The sequence below is a fragment of the Pseudopipra pipra genome, unplaced genomic scaffold (assembly GCF_036250125.1).
Source record: "Pseudopipra pipra isolate bDixPip1 unplaced genomic scaffold, bDixPip1.hap1 HAP1_SCAFFOLD_199, whole genome shotgun sequence".
Taxonomy (NCBI): Eukaryota; Metazoa; Chordata; class Aves; order Passeriformes; family Pipridae; genus Pseudopipra; species Pseudopipra pipra.
Window position 1 is genome coordinate 17,389 of NW_026990678.1, and position 13,717 is coordinate 31,105.

At 52.6% G+C, this 13,717-nt stretch overlaps 1 long non-coding RNA gene across 4 annotated transcripts; it reads right to left on the reverse strand.

Annotated features, from left to right (window-relative positions):
* Positions 1 to 2,894: 2,894 nt before the first annotated feature.
* LOC135408148 (uncharacterized) lies at positions 2,895 to 11,548 on the reverse strand. Of its 4 annotated transcripts, XR_010427279.1 has the most exons (5): positions 11,408 to 11,548; positions 11,026 to 11,150; positions 10,268 to 10,501; positions 3,478 to 3,728; positions 2,895 to 2,947 (listed from the first exon to the last, which is right to left on the reverse strand). It is a non-coding gene; the product is annotated as an uncharacterized LOC135408148 (long non-coding RNA). The 4 variants fall into 4 exon arrangements; XR_010427280.1 differs by lacking the exon at positions 2,895 to 2,947 and having other exon boundaries at positions 3,165 to 3,728; positions 10,268 to 10,498; positions 11,408 to 11,545; XR_010427278.1 differs by lacking the exon at positions 2,895 to 2,947 and having other exon boundaries at positions 3,165 to 3,728; positions 11,408 to 11,544.
* Between the last annotated feature and the right edge of the window lie 2,169 nt (positions 11,549 to 13,717).

Genomic DNA, 13,717 nt, shown 5'->3' on the forward strand with positions numbered 1-13,717 from the left:
CACCACTGGACACGGACCCAGGGGCTGGGCAGGAACGGAGGGGCTGGGGCGTCCAATCCATCGGCCCAGGCGGCACCAGGAGTTCCTGGAGTTCCTGCAGGGGAGAGCCTCAAGACAACAAAGGATTATGGAGATCATTTTAAACTTTAATATGTATATCTCCTGGAATATGGGGACTTTGACAAGGCCTACTGGGGCAACAAAGACACACTCAAGGCTATCTATTCAAAGGATCTACCAGCACTCAAAAGCTATCACTGTCCTTCTTTCAGGGGGAACTCAGAAAACTCTGTTTGCCAAGAGCCTCCAGGAGCATTTCCAGCTTTTTGGGCTCTCTTTTAACTATTTTTATCATCACTGTAGCTGGGATTGTCACCTGCCCTACAGGGGGAACAGCCCACACAGTTCACTTGCAGGGATGCCATTAACTCCAAGTCCCTTTTCAGGGGGGTCACTGCACACCTTGTCCTTTGTTTGCCCTCCCCACCAAAGATGCTTCCAACAGTTCTGAGGCATCTGGCAGACCCAGAGCTCACCTCAGGGAATGCTTCAGCTGCTTAAAGCTGCCCTTGCACCATCTAGCCAAGGCAGCAAATGCTTACAGGCTGTTTGAGAAGTTGGCATAACAGTCTTACCACACATCCAGAGGGAGCAATCCAGAGTCCATCCTGTCCTACCATTCCCAGGAAGGCAGTTCATGGGCTGTCTGGGGCTCAGGGAGGAGTCATGGGGCTTCTTTTCTTCCTTCCTGCTTTCCAGATTTTCTCCTTCAAAAGCAACAGCCATCTTTTAAACCTAAGGTTGTCATTGAAGGGGGTTCTCTCAGGTCCTGCACTCATCATTCATCTTGGACATTGGTTTTCTTGGCAGATTCTTGCATTCACATCCTACAAGCAAACCAGGAGGAGCCAATTTAGCTGTTACTGCAACCAATCCAGTCTGGCATTCTGATTTTAAAGGATACTGGGTTTGCCTTACCCATATAGATCCCACATCAGGGGTAATACCCACAGGTTCTGCCCTCTCCCACTCTCCTGCAATTCCACTGGCCCCCACCACAGGAACAACTGCAGCTGCCACTTCAGTCAGGACCTTGCTGCTGACAGGAGTTATTCCCTGCACAACAAGAGCTGCTGCTTGGACACATTTAGTTCCAGCAATTACAGTTTCAATAGCCCCAGTTTTCCATTTCATTTCTGCCTCAACTTTTCTACTCAATCTCTTCCTAGCAGAGGTTTGGGTGAGTTTGGCAAATAGGGAAACTGAGGAATTCCCCAATGTTTTCCCAGTTTCACCCCTGTCACACCCATCACCTTAACACTGCCAGTCCTTAATTCTCCCTCTACTGGGTTAAGGACTGAGGAAGTTGGACCTGTGTCTGACCAGGACATGTGCAAACCAAATGCTGGGGACTGGAACACACACCTGGCACTCCTGCACCTCTTACCATTACATTCCAGAGAAAACAGCCAATTGGACCCTCACTGCTCATTTCTTAATCCCAATCCCACACTGCTTTGGCACTTGGAGCACCACTTTTAGAACCCAATTCCAGTCCATTAGAGAGCTCCATGTCTAGCAGGGACAGGGACCCCTGGGATACTCTCAGCAATGCCTGAATCCATGGGAGGGACCTTGCTTTGAGCTCCCCAGGGCCGGGCACCCCGAGGATCTCCCCGAATAATCCTTTCGGTGCGCGCTGGAGTCCTCGGGGTGCCCCAACCCGGGGGGCACCAACAGCACTGTCCCTCCAGGGGGCCCAATTTGGTCTCAAGCTTGCCATGGACAGCCCAAAAGGCATTTCAGGAGGCCTTCTTTGGAACCCACCAACGGGGACGGGGAGGAAGCCACAAGAAGGCCTCATTTCTAAAGGCAGGGGGATCTTGCCTGTGTCCCAGACTGGTCCGGGGATCTGAGGCCCTTCCCGAGAAAATCTCGGTGCCGGCGTGAAGGGCCAGAGATCCCTTGGAGCCACGGGAGAGCAGGCACAGAGTCCCTCCTGGGGGGGCCAATTTTCCTGCCTGAACTCAGCTCTTCAAAGAAGCCTCTAAGTCTCAGATGGAGAGGTTTAGAAGCCAGGCAATCTTTTATTCCTATGCTCTTGAATCATTCCAGACCGCCAGGTGCCCTGGCAATCAGCTCCCAAAGGGCACACACAGGTATCTCCACTGCAGCTGATATGGAAGCAATACAGGAGGGTTCACTTTCCTTCCCTGCATTTCTGTTCCACAGTGAGGACATTTTCCAACACTCATTACCATACACACCTACCCTTAGAAGGTTTCCAAAGGGCTTCACCGAGGGCCTTCCCAGGTCTGCTCTGTCTGGAGCCCTCAAAGTCCTCAGTGCCTGCCTTAGGAACCTCAACACAACTCACCTGCTTACACAGCAACTTGCTACTGCTTGGCTGCTGCCTCACTTTCCTTCTTTCTTCACCTCCCTTGGTTGGTCCCTTTCAATCTCTTGGCTCAGCTCTGTGCAGTTTCCAAGCTACATCCCACTGCAAAAATGATCACCTCTTGTTACGTCTCAACACTCAGAGAGCATTCCCCCTTTATTCTTGACACTGGGCCATCAGGCCAGTGTCTCATTATTTAAAGCAGAGTTTGACTCCTCAGTGACAACAACAGCTACAGCCCTGAATCCTAACACAGGCTGAGACACAAACACGGATGGGAACTCTGAAGGAACCACTTTGTCCTGCTCACCAATCCAAAGGAGCTTTCCGAACTCAAGAAAAAGAGACCCCAGGTCCTTTTTCTGCAACTTCAGCTGCTATCAATGTGACCCACAAGACCTGGAAAGGCCCTTCCCACTTCACCTGCAGGGCTGGCAGTGCCACCACTGGACACGGACCCACTGGCTGGGCAGGAACGGAGGGGCTGGGGCGTCCAATCCATCGGCCCAGGCGGCACCAGGAGTTCCTGGAGTTCCTGCAGGGGAGAGCCTCAAGACAACAAAGGATTATGGAGATCATTTTAAACTTTAATACGTATATCTCCTGGAATATGGGGACTTTGACAAGGCCTACTGGGGCAACAAGGACACACTCAAGGCTATCTACTCAAAGGATCTATCAGCACTCAAAAGCTATCACTACCCTTCTTGCAGGGAGAACTCAGGAAACTCTGTTGGCCAAGGGCCTCCAGGAGGATTTTCAGCTTTTTGGGCTCTCTTTTAACCATTTTTCCCATCACTGTAGCTGGGACTATCACCTGCCCTACAGGGGGAACAGCCCACAAAGTTCACTTGCAGGGATGCCATTAACTCCAAGTCCCTTCTCAGGGGGGTCACTGCACACCTTGTCCTTTGTTTGCCCTCCCCACCAAAGATGCTTCCAAACAGTTCTGAGACATCTAGCAGACCCAGAGCTCTCCTCAGGGAATGCTTCAGCTGCTTAAAAGCTGCCCTTGCACCATCTAGCCAAGGCAGCAAATGCTTACAGGCTGTTCTTAAAAGCTGGTATAAAAGTCTTACCACACATCCAGAGGGAGCAATCCAGAGTCCATCCTGTCCTACCATTCCCAGGAAGGCAGTTCATGGGCTGTCTGGGGCTCAGGGAGGAGTCAGGGGGCTTCTTTTCTTCCTTCCTGCTTTCCAGATTTTCTCCTTCAAAAGCAACAGCCATCTTTTAAACCTAAGGTTGTCATTGAAGGGGGTTCTCTCAGGTCCTGCACTGATCAATCATCTTGGCCATTGGTTTCTTGGCAGGTTCTTGCATTCACGTCCTTCAAGCAAACCAGGAGGAGCCAATTCAGCTGTTACTGCAACCAATCCAAGCTATCATTCTGATTTTAAAGGATACTGGGTTTGCCTTACCCATATAGATCCCACATTAGGGGTAATACCTACAGGTTCTGCCCTCTCCCACTCTCCTGCAATTCCACTGGCCCACACCACAGGAACAACTGCAGCTGCCACTTCAGTCAGGACCTTGCTGCTGACAGGAGTTATTCCCTGCACAACAAGAGCTACTGCTTTGACACATTTAGTTCCAGCAATTATAGTTTCAACATCCCCAGTTTTCCATTTCATTTCTGCCTCAACTTTTCCAGTGCATCTCTTCCGAGCACAGGTTTGGGTGAGTTTGGCAAACAGACAAACTCAGGAATTCCCCAATGTTTTCCCAGTTTCACCCCTGTCACACCAATCACCTTAACACTGCCAGTCCTTAATTCTCCCTCTATTGTGTTAAGGACTGAGGAAGTTGGACCTGTGTCTGACCAGGACAAGTGCAAACCAAATGCTGGGGACTGGAACACACACCTGGCACTCCTGCAGCTCTTACCATTATATTCAAGAGAAAATAGTCAACTGTACCATCACTGCTCATTTCTTCTGTGCCACAGCAACATCATTCCAGGCCTCTCACTGCCAACCCTATGCTTCTCCCAGCAGCTCCAGTGGCACCAAAACCTGTCCTGAAGGCACAAAGGCTCCTTTTGGGAGCACCATGACCCACCCAGACTGTAGCACTGGAATTCCATCTCCTGGACAAGCTGGGAGAAGCAGGGAAGAAAAACAAGGACCTTACAGGTCAATTGGAGGCACCTCTTCATCCAACAGCAGCTCCAAGAAAGGTACTGAGTCAACACCTCACCAAAAACACAGGAAAGCAAGTGCCAACACCTCGACAATCACTCCAGTTTTCAACTGATAAAGCAACACTGAAGAAAAGCTTTTCAGACACTTGGGAAGAGTCCAGCCCACTTGAACCAGTGTGTGGGACTCGTTCCCAGCCTCCTGAGGTTCATTTCCCACCTCACTGTTACGACCCGCCCCAGGAAAAGGGGAGAGGGGGGTAACTCAGGTTTTTATCAATAATTCCTTTGGGGTGGATTAAAGCGAAACGACACTAGATAATCGGTGTATGAAAACATATATTGATAAGATTTATTTTAACAATTTGGAACTAGTAGGTAAGTTAACATTTTTTGGGTGCTGTCATACCACAGTGTGACACAGAGATAACCTTTTGAGTGGGGGGAGAAAATGCATAGGGGAGAGAAAGGCAGGATAAGAGCAAGGGAGAGTAAGAGAAAGAAAAGCTGAGAGAGGACAGATGTCTATAGTCACCGCCCACGGGGTCCAGCGATGCTTCCATGTCTGTCAGTTGAAGTGGTGAAGTGATCTGCTGGGGGTGAAGGAGGGAAGCCCCCATACTCCAAGAAATTATGGGTTATTATATCCATGGTTAGTGTCACGGGCCGTGCCTCGAGCCTCCAGCATCTCCTGGGTCTGTGCTGAGTTTTTGTGTCTGGCCTGGTTCCCGCCCTTTTCCCGACAGGCAGAGGGGGGGGATGAGCTCCCATGGGCCATCAGAGGTACAGTGTAACAGTCAAAAGCCTGCAAGCTCGGCTCTTCCCGCCTTTTCAGGGCTTGACATCTTCTGCCCTGGAGGAGGGGGGATGGGCCCAGTTGCCCATCAAAAAGTCAAAGCCTGCAAAAGTCTCCTAGAATGCATAAATCATCAAACACTTCAGTCTCTGACACTCACTCAGGGCTGCAGTACACCTGGTTCTACACACACACAGGGAGCTGCTGCTCCTGCATTCCAGTCTCCTGGTTCTCCTTGCAACTCCTCCAGCTGCTTGCCCAGCTCTCCAGTGCCCATTCCTTTGCCCACTGCACTTGTTCACAGCCCCAGGGCTCCCAGGGCCACCCTGGGCTCTCCCCTGCCCTGACACTCAGGGCCCTTTCCCAGCCCCGACTCCATCCAGCACTGACCCAGCTGCTGCACCTGCAATTCTCCTGCTCCTGCCCTCCCTCTGCCTGAAAAACACCCCTGCCAGCTCCTGCACCCCACCTCTTACCTCCCAGCTAAGCAGAGCTGCATCCTCCTGCATCCTCCAGCTGGATGCTGCTGGCTCTGGGCAGCTCCCACCCTTCAGCAGGGAATGCCAAAGGCAGCTCTGGGGACTGTCCCGAGGGCAGGGACACCCACTCTGGGTCACACCAACACTCAGCCAGCTCAGGCCTGGGCTCTTCTGCCTGCAGGGCAACAAACAGCCAAGCAGGGACACTGGGACACTCCAAGGAAACAGGCAAAACAAACTCAGCAGCCTGGCACACCACAGCCCCCAAACCTGCCCAGGCTCCAGCTGCTGCACAGACCTGTGGCCACACAGGACCCAAACCCACCCCCAGCACAGACAACCCTGGGCAGGTCAAGCTGCTCATTCCCAACCACAACCAAACATCCAGTGCCACTGTCTGCCAGCCCCTGCTCCCAGCAATCAATCATCTTTCCCATTTCCTTTCTTTACAGGTCCTTGCATTCACATTCTACTATCAAACCATGATCAGCAAATTTAGCTGTTACTAGAACCAATCCAGCTTGGCTTCCTAATTTTAAAGGATACTTGGTTTGCCTTACCAGGAGAGACTCTGGCTTAGGGGTAATTCTTACAGCTTCTGTCCTTGTCCATTTTCTTGGAATTCCACTGGCCCACACCACAGGAACAACTGCAGCTGCCACTTCAGTCAGGACCTTGCTGCTGACAGGAGTTATTATCGCTCTGTAAACACCAAACTGCTTCAATACAAACAATCCAGTGGACACTACAACTCCTTGGCACTTTCAGTGTAACCAGTGCAAGTCAGTTGCTAAGTTACACAAGCTTTTCTTCTCAAGTTGTAATTAATTAAGATATCAAAACAACAACAACTGTGAGATAAGAGATCCCCCCCAACGGTTCTACTTTTAGGGAAACAAAAACCCAAACCCCCATCCCCAGTACTACAATAGCTCAGGCTCCCAGAAAGGCCCAGGGGTTGGGCTGGGGCTTTTGGCTGCCCTGGAGCACAGGCAGGAACACGATGTCACCACCCCACAGCCACAGCTGAGAACCCAAAGAGCAGCCACACCAGCAGCTCCTGCCAGTCCTCCTGGGCTGGGCCTTGGAGAGGAAGGGCACTGGCCTTTCTTCCTGCCTAGGAGCAAAGAGCCTCCTTGCTGAGCACTTCTGCCAAGACCATCAGCTCAGATGGGAAGTTCATCAAGTGCAACTTCTTGCACTGAGTAAGATTCCTCTTCCCTGGACAATCACTTTCCAACGGAACTCAGAAGTACACACAAAAGTTCAGGTGTTACCTAAAATTTCTTACAAGAACCTCTGAGACTCAACTGATGAGTTTTAGAAGCCAGGCAATCTTCTATTCCTATGCTCTTGAATCATTCCAGCCCGCCAGGAGTCCTGGCAATCAGCTCCCAAAGGGCACACAGAGCTATCTCCACTGCAGCTGACATGGCAGCATTACAGGAGGATTCATTTTCCTTCCCTGTATTCCTAATCCCTACTCAGGACATTTTCCAACACTCATTACCATACACACCTACCCTTAGAAGGTTTCCAAGGGGCTTCACCGAGGGCCTTCCCAGGTCTGCTCTGTCTGGAGCCCTCAAAGTCCTCAGTGCCTGCCTTAGGAACCTCAACACAACTCACCTGCTTACACAGCAACTTGGTGCTGCTTGTCTACTGCCTCACTTCCCTTCTTCCTTCTTTCTTCACCTCCTTTGGTTGGTCCCTTTCAATCCCTTGGCTCAATTCTGTGCGGTTTCCAGTCTACATCCCACTGCAAAAAGGATCAGCTCTTGTTACATCTCAACACTCAGGTATCATTCCCTCTTTATTCTTGACACTTGTCCACTAGGCCAGTGTCTCATGATTTAAAGCAGAGTTTGACTCCTCAGTGACAACAACAGCTACAGCCCTGAATACTAACACAGGCTGAGACACAAACACGGATGGGAACTCTGAACTTTGTCCTGCTCACCAATCAAAAGGAGCTTTCCGAACTCAAGAAGAGACCCCAGGTCCTTTTTCTGCAACTTTGGCTACTCTAAATGTGACCCACAAGACCTGGAAAGGCCCTTCCCACTTCACCTGCAGGGCTGGCAGTGCCACCACTGGACACGGACCCACTGGCTGGGCAGGAACGGAGGGGCTGGGGCGTCCAATCCATCGGCCCAGGCGGCACCAGGAGTTCCTGGAGTTCCTGCAGGGGAGAGCCTCAAGACAACAAAGGACTATGGAGATCATTTTAAACTTCAATATGTATATCTCCTGGAATATTGGGACTTTGGCAAGGCCTACTGGTGCAACAAGGACACACTCAAGGCTATCTACTCAAAGGATCTATCAGCACTCAAAAGCTATCACTGTCCTTCTTGCAGGGGGAAGTCAGGAAACTCTGTTGGCCAAGAGCCTCCAGGAGCATTTCCAGCTTTTGGGGCTCTCTTTTAACCATTTTTCCCATCACTGTAGCTGGGACTGTCACCTGCCCTACAGGGGGAACAGCCCACACAGTTCACTTGCAGGGATGCCATTAACTCCAAGTCCCTTCTCAGGGGGGTCACTGCACACCTTGGCCTTTGTTTGCCCTCCCCACCAAAGATGCTTCCAACAGTTCTGACACATCTGGCAGACCCAGAGCTCTCCTCAGGGAATGCTTCAGCTGCTTAAATGTTGCCCTTGCACCATCTAGCCAAGGCAGCAAATGCTTACAGGCTGTTTGAGAAGTTGGCATAACAGTCTTACCACACATCCAGACGGAGCAATCCAGAGTCCACCCCGTCCTACCATTCCCAGGAAGGCAGTTCATGGGCTGTCTGGGGCTCAGGAGGAGTCAGGGGGCTGCTTTTCTTCCTTCCCGCTTTCCAGGTTTTCTCCTTCGAAAGCAAAGGTTTCTTGGCTTTCCTTGCTCAAGGAGATGCAGCAAAGGCCATCTTTGCAATCCAATACTGGAAACTGCTTCAGGTTGTCATTGAAGATGGTTCTCTCAGGCCCTGCACTAATCAATCATCTTGGCCATTGGTTTCTTGGCAGGTTCTTGCATTCAAATCCTACAAGCAAACCAGGAGGAGCAAATTTAGCTGTTACTGCAACCAATCCAAGCTGGCATTCTGATTTTAAAGGATACTGGCTTGGCCTTACCAGCAGAGATCCCACAGTAGGGGTAATACCTACAGGTTCTGCCCTCTCCCACTCTCCTGGAAGTCCACTGGCCCACATCACAGGAACAACTGCAGCTGCCACTTCAGTCGGGACCTTGCTGCTGACAGGAGTTATTCCCTGCACAACAAGAGCTGCTGCTTTGACACATTTAGTTCCAGGAATTGCAGTTTCAACATCCCCAGTTTTCCATTTCATTTCTGCCTCAACTTTTCCAGTGCATCTCTTCCGAGCACAGGTTTGGGTGAGTTTGGCAAACAGACAAACTGAGGAATTCCCCAATGTTTTCCCAGTTTCACCCCTGTCACACCCATCACCTTAACACTGCCAGTCCTTAATTCTCCCTCTACTGGGTTAAGGACTGAGGAAGTTGGACCTGTGTCTGACCAGGACATGTGCAAACCAAATGCTGGGGACTGGAACACACACCTAGCACTCCTGCACCTCTTACCATTACATTCCAGAGAAAACAGCCAATTGGACCCTCACTGCTCATTTCTTAATCCCAATCCCACACTGCTTTGGCACTTGGAGCACCACTTTTAGAACCCAATTCCAGTCCATTAGAGAGCTCCATGTCTAGCAGGGACAGGGACCCCTGGGATACTCTCAGCAATGCCTGAATCCATGGGAGGGACCTTGCTTTGAGCTCCCCAGGGCCGGGCACCCCGAGGATCTCCCCGAATAATCCTTTCGGTGCGCGCTGGAGTCCTCGGGGTGCCCCAACCCGGGGGGCACCAACAGCACTGTCCCTCCAGGGGGCCCAATTTGGTCTCAAGCTTGCCATGGACAGCCCAAAAGGCATTTCAGGAGGCCTTCTTTGGAACCCACCAACGGGGACGGGGAGGAAGCCACAAGAAGGCCTCATTTCTAAAGGCAGGGGGATCTTGCCTGTGTCCCAGACTGGTCCGGGGATCTGAGGCCCTTCCCGAGAAAATCTCGGTGCCGGCGTGAAGGGCCAGAGATCCCTTGGAGCCACGGGAGAGCAGGCACAGAGTCCCTCCTGGGGGGGGCAATTTTCCTGTCTGAAATCAGCTCTTCAAAGAAACTTCTAAGATTCAATTGGTGAGTTTTAGAAGCCAGGCATTCCTACACACTATGAGATATTTTAAAAGCTTACTGAGTGAAAAAACAAAGCTTTTATCAGTGACATCTGATCTCAAACAGACAGCTCCTTTCTCCTTTCAGTACAAAATTATTTTCATGGAATCATTTAATAGGAAGTGCCCAGGAACCCCAGACTGTGCTTTCCAGAACAGAAAATAAACAGAGGGAAGGAGCTTTGCACTAGTGTACCATACCCCAGAACACACCTGACTTTAGTTTTACTCTGTATGTTCAAATATAGCAGAAGACAAAAACTCCAGCAGGAGAGCTGGCACATTACCCATGGTACCCTGAAAGTCCACCTTAAGAGACCTGGAGAAAAATCGCAGTTGTGCGAGTCCCTTTTGCCTGCAGATGGCTGGGGATCCTCTCCATCCACCTCGTGCTCTCCCAACAGCAGAAAGGGGAACCTCAGGGACACGGTGGCACTCGACATCCTGCTGAGAGAACAAGGAAACCTTTAGCATAACGGGGAGTTGGAATCTAAAACTTCCTTTCCTGGGAGCTTTGTGAAGCCTGCAACCAAGAGGGGGAAAATTTGCATCTCCTTTGGTGCAGGTGTCAACAGAGGCCAACAGAGCTTTCACCTTTTTCAGACAACTGTGCCCCTTTTGGCTCCCTGGCAGCTCCAATGGCACCAGAACCCCCTTCCTGCACACCCACGGGTGTCACACACAGGCACCCACACACCTTTGCTCCAGCCCACACGGGGCCAACATTTCCTCAGCATGGACATCCCAAGGGGAGTATTTTTGCTAGAGAGCACAGCAACCCCCCTGTCCTCACAAACTGCCTCCCTGCAACAAAAAGGAATAATTTCTCCTGGACACTCCTCCCACAGTCAAGGGCTTTTAAAATGTGCTCAGGGTCCCTCCCAGCTTCTGCCTGTCCTTGCATTTAAAGGCATGGGCATGTTTCAACAGCAAACCCAGCTCCTCACTGGCAGTACAAGCCCTGCTCTTACCTGGACAGACTCCCGGGCTCGGCACAGCTGTGGCTCATGGAGCAGCTTCCCAAGGCCCTTCTCTCTCCCAGCAGGAAGCACAACTCGCCTCCACTCCCCAGCACCAGGGGAAACCACGAGCCAGGCTGGAAACTGACACAGAACGAGCAAAAAGCATTAATGCAGCACCAAGAAATCAAGTTAAGGCAGTCTTTGCCTCATAACCCTGCACGGGGAAAGCCTTTGGGATTCCGAGGCAAAGCCTGAGACACCCAGAGAGCAACAGCCCCGCAGCCCTGCCGCGGCTCCCCCCAGGCGCACCCGGCAGGTAAGGGGCTTACCCGGCCCCCGCTGCCCAGCACAAGGCGCCCCTAAACGCCCCCCGGCTCCCCCGGTCCATAACCCAGCGGCCAAGGCGCTCTCCCCTCCGCAGCCCGGGCAGCAGCGAGGCCGCACCCTCAGCCCTCACACACAACCGACCCCACCCGCCCCGCCGGCCCTTTATACCGCGGGCCGGCAGCGCTGCCCAATCAGCGCTCGAGCGCCGCCGCCCAATCCCAGCCCGCCTGGCCCTGCGGCCCCGCCCCGCCCGCTCAGCTGAGGGAGTTCGGGAACTGGTGACAGGAACCTGCTGCTGGGGGAGAGCCTGGAGATGGAATTGCACACGGGCACCTGAAACCCAGGCGATTTGCTTGCCTTGACAAGGCCCTGTCACAGGAAATCTTGCTCCCAGTCACAGGAAATCTCTGTTTCCCTGCCCATCCCTGGAGACAGGTGGCCCCTAAAATGCCCGGCAATCAGGAAGCACAGGCTGGAGGAGCTGGCAGGACCCAGTGGCCGTGTGTGCTGTGTGACACCGTGTCCTGCAGCCCCACGGACCTGCACAGCAGGGACAGGTCCTGGCAGCGTTTCAGTGCCGCGGCCAAAGCTCCCAGGGAACGGGGCAGTGACAGGGCAGAGCAGCAGGCAGGAACCCCCTTCTTTTCTGCAGCCCAATGACTAACTGTGTGTGAAGGGACAGCGACTCTGGTACCAACTCCACCTCCCACTTCTTGTCACAGATTGATCTGAGGCACTTGTCAGGTCAATACCTGCTCTTTTCAGGAGCACCAGGCTTGTGGTCAGTGTCCTCATTGTAGCCCACGAATCCCTCTAGGTGTTAAATCAGCCTCTCTGTCCTGATTCTTCTCATGAAGAATTAGCATTTAATGAGATATACAAATTATCCTGAGAGGGTCTATGTTACAAGCTCAGTTTGGCAGTGTTGCTATCCTGAAAAGTGTGGAACAGTGACTGTCAGTTCTCCTTATGCTGCTCTTAAACACCATCCCTACATTCCCAGGAGAACTCTGGAGGGAGAGACAGAGAGTTTAGAACATGAAACCTTGGCATTGCAATTGTTATTTCTAAGGATGTGTTTCTATCTGATACAGTTGTTGGGGTGATTACTCTGGAGTGTGTTTTGTACCTCAGGCAGTAAGTCTGGTGTATCAGCCTCCTCGTGAGCAGGAACCAGCAGGTTCCCCAAAGGAATGTTCTGTCAGACTCTGTCAAACACAGCACGGAGGTGAGCAGGAGTGGTGCTTGTGCACAGCTGAAGTGAAGCACCCTTGGATTCGAACTGCTCTGGGAGATCTTTGTTGAGATGGGTATTTCTGCACAGCTTCTTGTTGCATGTTGAATTTAGAGATGAGCTGATAAAGGCAGTGACACTGTTCTGTCATCACTGAGCTTTTGAGGATTTCAAACCCCTTACTCTTAAGTCCAGGGGCTCGTTGCCGGGGGTCCGTGCTCGGGGGTTTGTTCCCGGGGCTCGTTGCCGGGTCCCGCCCGTGCCCGCTGCGGGTCCTGGCCGGTGCCGCCTCTCGCCCGGCAGGCGGAGTGGGGGCCCCGCGGCGGGAGGACCGAGGTGGGATTGGGGCTGGGACCCCCCCAGGGAACGGGACACGGTCCCGCTCGGGCCGGGGGAGCCGGGGCTGTGCCTTGGCACGGGAGAGCGGTGACCCCGGTGGGCACGGCCGGGACTGCAGCCCCGGGGCGCGACCCAAAAGCGGGGGATGGACCCCAAAGCACGGCTGGGATGTGAGAGAGTGTGTCGTGGGTGGCCATAACCACTTGTCCCTCCCGCAGTCCTCGGCCCTGTCGGTCAAGTCCTGCAGTGCGGACTCGCCGTTCCCGGTAGCCGGAGAGGGCTCCCAGCCCCGGGCAGCCCCAACGCCCCTAAATCCCGCAGCTCCTGCTCCCGATCCCGGGGTGCCGGGTCTTCTCGTCCCGCCCCTGCCGCAGGTATCTGTACGAGTACGCCAGCAGCTACAGCCAGGCCCCTCTGCCTGTGCTCCTGGGCTCCACCAGGACCTTCCTCTCCATGGTCTCCACCTGCTGCATCTCCCCTGCACCCACCGCCTGCTTCCTGAAGGAGGTGACACCCCTGGCACCAGTGGGCTCATCTCCGTGCTGCTCCTTGGCAATCCAGGCGAACCAATGACGCCTGCTTCCAAATTGCCAGCCACTCCCCCATACCACCACAGTGATCCTCAGACCTCAATTCAATCAGACAAGACTCGACACATAAGGAGCGAAAATGGACATGAACTCTCCCATAAATGCATAAAGCTACTTTATTTTCAGTATACATTTCATTTTGAAAAATATAAATGCTAAAGTATCTCATCATCTTCATCTTTTGATTCATAAAAGTCACAATAGAGAGCTT